Source organism: Haemaphysalis longicornis, unplaced genomic scaffold (genome assembly GCF_048455015.1).
Source record: "Haemaphysalis longicornis isolate Haplotype H1 unplaced genomic scaffold, Haemaphysalis longicornis Haplotype H1 scaffold_2, whole genome shotgun sequence".
Taxonomy (NCBI): domain Eukaryota; kingdom Metazoa; phylum Arthropoda; class Arachnida; order Ixodida; family Ixodidae; genus Haemaphysalis; species Haemaphysalis longicornis.
In genome coordinates this window covers 61,565,616-61,571,265 of record NW_027526295.1, presented here as the reverse complement: position 1 = coordinate 61,571,265, position 5,650 = coordinate 61,565,616, and the positions used below count along the sequence as shown (strand labels likewise).

Sequence of the window (5,650 nt, the reverse complement as noted above, 5' to 3'; positions counted from 1 at the left end):
GTTGAATGCAAAACAAACCTTGCGCCATAAAAACGTTGCGGTGTGCGAAGTTCGAACAAAGCACCAAACGTACTCCGCACTCCTTCCCTGCTATTTGATGTTTAGGCTGGTTCTGCCGGCGTGCGAACAAAGCAGTAAACGTACTCCGCACTCCTCTGCTCTTGATTAGGGCTCGTTCACGGCACCAGCAGCATCAGTGGCGTTGAGTTTGCTGCAATTTTACGGTTTTTTTCTAGTTCGACGGCGAAGTAGCAGTTAATTTCTTCAGCCGTTGTGACGTGCGCGGGCGCGACCAACCTTTCTAGTTAGACTGCAAAGCCAGCGTCGATAACGTGGACGTGCTTCGTGCGGGGATGCGTACGCATGGCTGACTACTACGGCGAGGCAACCGTGCGACCGTGCGTCGTGGATCGTCGACTGGGAGCCCCCAACCCAACGAGGTACCATAGATGCTCTTCGGCAGTGTCTTTATTTATTCAGGCAAGGTCCTCGGAGGCGTTGCCATATCACCCCCCTACCCGACCTGGTAAAATCAAGACAGACTGATCAGTTGCAGTTGCGAAGCTACACCAGCGAGTTTTTTTTTTTGCTACGCATTTATTACAGTAGCGGTGGCTTAAAAATCTGGTTACTACTGATCACACTTGCTTCCGTCACGCTGAACAACGCCACGGGTCAATCATCGATGCCGCCGTCTTTCACGCTCAATTTCAAAGGGAAGAACAGCTGAACTTCGTTGTATGTTCGCTTGGCCGAGGTGAAAGAACATATAGTTTAAATTACATTACATTGAGTTGGGCTGGGATTTTTTGACCACGATTTGAAGCACCCGTGCAAAAACAATCCGCATTTCACTCCATGTTCAAATTAATTTATTTTTCCTTACGTAAGATTAAACAATATCAGAATAATGTGTGATGTAATTAATTCTAATTCACAAACAAATAACGCTTCATAGTATGGTCCGAGCAAAAAGAGTCAAGCATGTGTGTCATGCTTTTAACATTTTCACAGATGAATGATTTTTAGCCAATTATCTCCTGCCCCCTTCGGTCTATAAAGGGGCACCCCTTGCTGAGGAGGAAAAAAAGACCAACTGAAAATGCTTTAAAAGAGGCTTTAAACGTGTCGTGTTATTACGTCTTCAGTGGATTTAAACGTAACCGAAATGTGGGAAGCATATACCTGTCCTATTTTGGAGAGAATTGTGTTATATGCAAGAGCATAACATGCAACTGTTCCGCTTCGATTTCGTGAGCGATTGAGCAAGTTTTTTTTTTTTTGCTTGGTACCAACACAAATTTTCCTAAAACGCCATTTTTCATACATGGGAAAATTAAGTGAAAGGCGAGTGCTAAACCTGTACAATTTCTTATTCCGCGAAGTAGATCAGAACATGACTTGGAGGCACATCTTTAATACAGTATGCGCATCACCTTGGAACTTCAGCATTTCTTAGTTGTCTGATTGTGAAACTTGTCAGATGAAGTGGGTAATTGAAGTAAAAAAAACATTTGCAGGTTACAGATTGCATATCTGGTTCTCAATAATATTCTCACAACTAAAATAATTCATAATATTACCGTTTAACACGTTTGTGTTTCATAAAATTGTAATTTAAGTAAAAAATATATTGCAGGTTAGTCATTGTATATCAAGCTTTAAATAATATTTTGAGAATTGAGATAATTTGTGATATTCTCTTTTTACAGGTTTGTGTTCCACAAGGAGTGAAGGTGTCAGCACAGAAGCGTGAACGAAACTGCCGGAAAGCATTCTACTACTGCTAAGCATTTGTAGATGTCAAAATTAGGAAGTCACAAAAGCAACTCAGCAGAACGACCCATTCCTCAACTGGCCAGTCTCGCCGACTGCTGTCATCAAGCTGCATGAGGTGCTCAACCACGGGCTCGACTGCGCCGATGGGCTTCGCCTTCTAAAACCCACATCGGACAAAAGTGCCGCATTCTTCCGCTACTTTCAAGATGATACGACCCCAGCAGCCGCACTAGCTCCTCATAAAACGAAGCTGGCAAGGCAGGAAGACGGTGAGGGCCTGCTCGCTAGCAGCGCTGTAAATCCCCCAGTCAGCACCGTCTACCACTGGTTCTGCGGGTGGCGGAGAGGGCAGTATGGCGACGAAGGAGTGAGCCCCCTCACTAAGCTGGACAGAAGAGCACCAAATCACGTTGAACATTGTAAGTAGCTATGTACCCCAGCACACTCCATATATTGCTACTTTTATGTGACCTGTGCCAACGTTTATGCAAACATGGTATCTCTCTCAGTTTAATTTTCAGCTTCAAGCAAGCTATCATGCAGTGTAGACGGAAAGCTATCGCAGAAACTCTGTTCTGCAGTGTTGAATTCTCTAATTCGGGAGAAAGGCAGCCATGAGCACATGCACAGCCACGGCGCACTTAACTAGACTTGTCTGATGCACCTGTCCTAATGAAGATGGCACAGCCTGACTGAAAGCCTGTGCTTGTAAAACTACTTTTAAATTATGGCCCAGACGTTCGTATGTCTCAGTACATACCTTCGCTCTACTATTTTTGTTCCACTTAGAAGGAATAAATGGGCGTGTGGTATTCGCCACAACAGTGCAGCTCATAATACATCTTTATACGTGGCACAGCTAACAGCAGCCTGGCGTGGGAGCAATGCGCAATTTGAATCAAATTCAATGTGAAGTGAATTTTCACTATTCACATTTGAAAATAATTCATTTGCAGTAATCTTTTGCCATTTACATTCGAATATATGTAATTCGCGGTTGGTTTCTACTATTCGTATTTGAGAATATTCGATCTGATTCACAGTCAGTTTTCACTATTCCTAACTGTTTACAGCATGTCTGGAGGGGGCATTCAGGAAGCTTGACTGGGAAAGCAAACACAGGACAACTCCCAAGAAGCCAGCACCAGCACACCCACAGGGCAAGGCCAACCGGTGGCAGCAGAGCCTGAACAGCAGCAGCTGCCTATGGATACCGAGCCACAGCTGGAGGCCCAGGGCTCAACTGGAAGCAGTCACCAACGTGAGGTGTTGAGGTGTGGCTTGTGCTCGTGCATTTATTTTAGCAAAGCCTAATAATTGTGACCCTTACTCCAGTTACTGGACACCTAGGTAGCAACTAGACACCTGAACAAGATCTGTTTCTCAGCAACACACTCCACTTTTGGCAAGAGCTACCTATTTTATAACCACGTGCATGCATTTTTTCAGGGGTCTCTTGTAGTAAAATTTATTTTTACGAAGGTACAATTGAAGGAGCTAAGTAGAAGAAGGCTACAGGATGCCAAAAAAGACACTCCAAAAATTAAGGCAATCCAACATGACTGCGTAGCATCATAGCAGAAGCAAGACGAACAAGTTTTTCCAATGCATGTAAAGGGGAGCAAGAATGAAGTAGTATTCATATGTCACAGCTAGTGTGAAATTTTGTATGCTGGCTGTCGTATGTCTTCCGAGGCCCTTTCTGACATAGGGAGGGTGCTAGGAGGAGGAGGAATAAACTTTCATTAAACAGCACTGTGCTGGTGTTAGGGGCCCCCACCAGGTGGGACAGTCTTCAGCCCAGCTTAAAAGAAGAAGTGTTAAACAGACTCTGCCAGGATCCAATATCATACCATTAGATACATAGTCAGTTGCACAGTGCAAGTTTTTGAGATGTAAAATTTTACATTCTGGTCTTAATGTTTTTTCTGTGTGTTTCGCTGAATAGTCCTTGTATGCCACTAAGGCCCTGTGAATAAAAAGGTGCCTTGCGAAAGCGCTAGGTCAGGGGCTCTTAAGTAAGGCTTTGAGGAACCCTGGGATTTTGAAGAGGCGTTGCTTGGGTTCTGTGAGACTAGAGTGACTATGGTGTTGTGCTGCTGAGCCCAAGGACATGGGTTCGATACCGGCTGCGGTAGCAATTTTCCTGATAGGAGTGAAAAGCGAAAGCGTCTGTGTGTCGAGATTTCGGCGCACGTTAACTCTTCCTAGCTGTTCCTAGGTGACCAAAATTAAACCCCAGCTGTCTCCACTACAGCGCGCCTCATAAGCAAGGTGTAGTTTCGGTACTTTAAACCTCGCAGTCAATCAATCAATCAGTCATTATTATGTAACTGAACATGGCACTAAACAAAGCTTTTTCTTGTGTTTTATTTTAGTTCAATGAATGCATTAATTTTTGTGGAACTAATCTGTAAATACCTACGTAGTATTATCTGGTCCAAACTGGTTATCTAAGCTTGGCAGGGGAAGGTGAGTTCTGTGAACATTTTTCTGCCCTAATGGGTTTCCCTGTAGGCCCATAGTTGAATACCTACGGAACACCCTTATTACTTCAGCAGTGCAAAGAAGACAATAGTAAAGATAGGAGATGCAACAAATTTTGAGTAAATCTGTGGCATATCCTGAACAAATTTTTCGTAGGACACTGCGGAGCTGCAGAAGATCTACGAGGAGTGGTGGCGCCAGCCTTCCCTAGCTGCTGGCAACCCATATTATGCCACTGCCCTTCAGCAGCTGCTGCGGCAGATGCACAAGATCAGAAAGGAGCCCCAGGAAGGAGCCTGCCCATGAAGGCAGGCTTCACCAGCGCCCGGAGGTGCGGCTGTACCGTCAAGGTCCAGCCCACAAGCATTGCCAGGCGTCGCCCTGGGGTCAACCGGGGACCAGGTAGAGTGCCTGCTGGCCAAGAGCTCGGCTAGCAAGAAGGTCAAGCGGTCCTCACGCCCTGAACCTCAGCGTCAGAGATGGGGTGCCGCACGCCAAAGCTCCCGGACTACAGAAGGGACAGAAGGCACCTAATAGGGTGCCCCTTGTGTGGGCCTCTTCATTTAGGGTTATGTTTTCTCCGGAGGTGTGTGAATGGCACTACAAGTCGTAAATGAATAGTGAAAACTCACGGGAAATCAACTCCAATATTTTTAAATGCACATGTCTCGGCATTAAAGGCCAACTGCACTCAAATTTTTCTTTGTCCAAATAAGCAGTCTAAGCTCTTAAAATCACCTTGGCGAAATCCTGAGCTTCGCAAGCACACTGCACACTAGGTACCATCGTTCAAAGTAGCTCCATGCAGACGACGTTTGCACCTGGTGGAGAGTTGCCGAAACAAGTTCCGAGCTGCCTGTGACGGAGGTTGGGGAACCTGTCCCGTGAAGCTCGCATTTCTCCGGCGACTTGCAGGGCGCTCCGCCAGGTGCAGGGATGTGCTCGCCCGGGGTTTCTCTGCTACACCAGCGCGCTGTACCGCCGTTGCCATCACATGTTTAAACTAACCGCATAGGCAGGTGTATCCGCCATTTTTTTTTTTCAATGTAAAAAAAAAAGAAAGAAAGATGAGAAGCCTACAAACTATTCACGCGCTTGCGAATGTCTTGGTGTTAGCAAACCTCTTTTTACTTAAAAATAAAATTTTTACTCAAAGATAAAAATAGCGCGAAATGAGCACATGCCTTACATTTGTCATTCCTATTGCATTTACCACAGAAAAAAAAGATATTTTATAACTTTTTGGCGGCTTGCATCCCGCGTCCAATATGGGCCATTTTTGGGCTGGCCCAACGCCACCTCTATCCTTTAGACCTTTTCAAAAGTTTGACGACCTAAATAGAGTTGTTGTACACGCGGCTATAAACGCTTGTGTGACTTTTGC

The 5,650-nt window shown here is 45.3% G+C and overlaps 1 long non-coding RNA gene across 1 annotated transcript; it reads left to right on the top strand.

The window, feature by feature from the left end:
• Positions 1–212: 212 nt before the first annotated feature.
• LOC144168923 (uncharacterized) lies at positions 213–4,954 on the top strand. The gene is made up of 4 exons (XR_013322302.1): positions 213–440; positions 1,713–2,198; positions 2,853–3,053; positions 4,423–4,954. It is a non-coding gene; the product is annotated as an uncharacterized LOC144168923 (long non-coding RNA).
• The last annotated feature ends 696 nt before the right edge of the window (positions 4,955–5,650 follow it).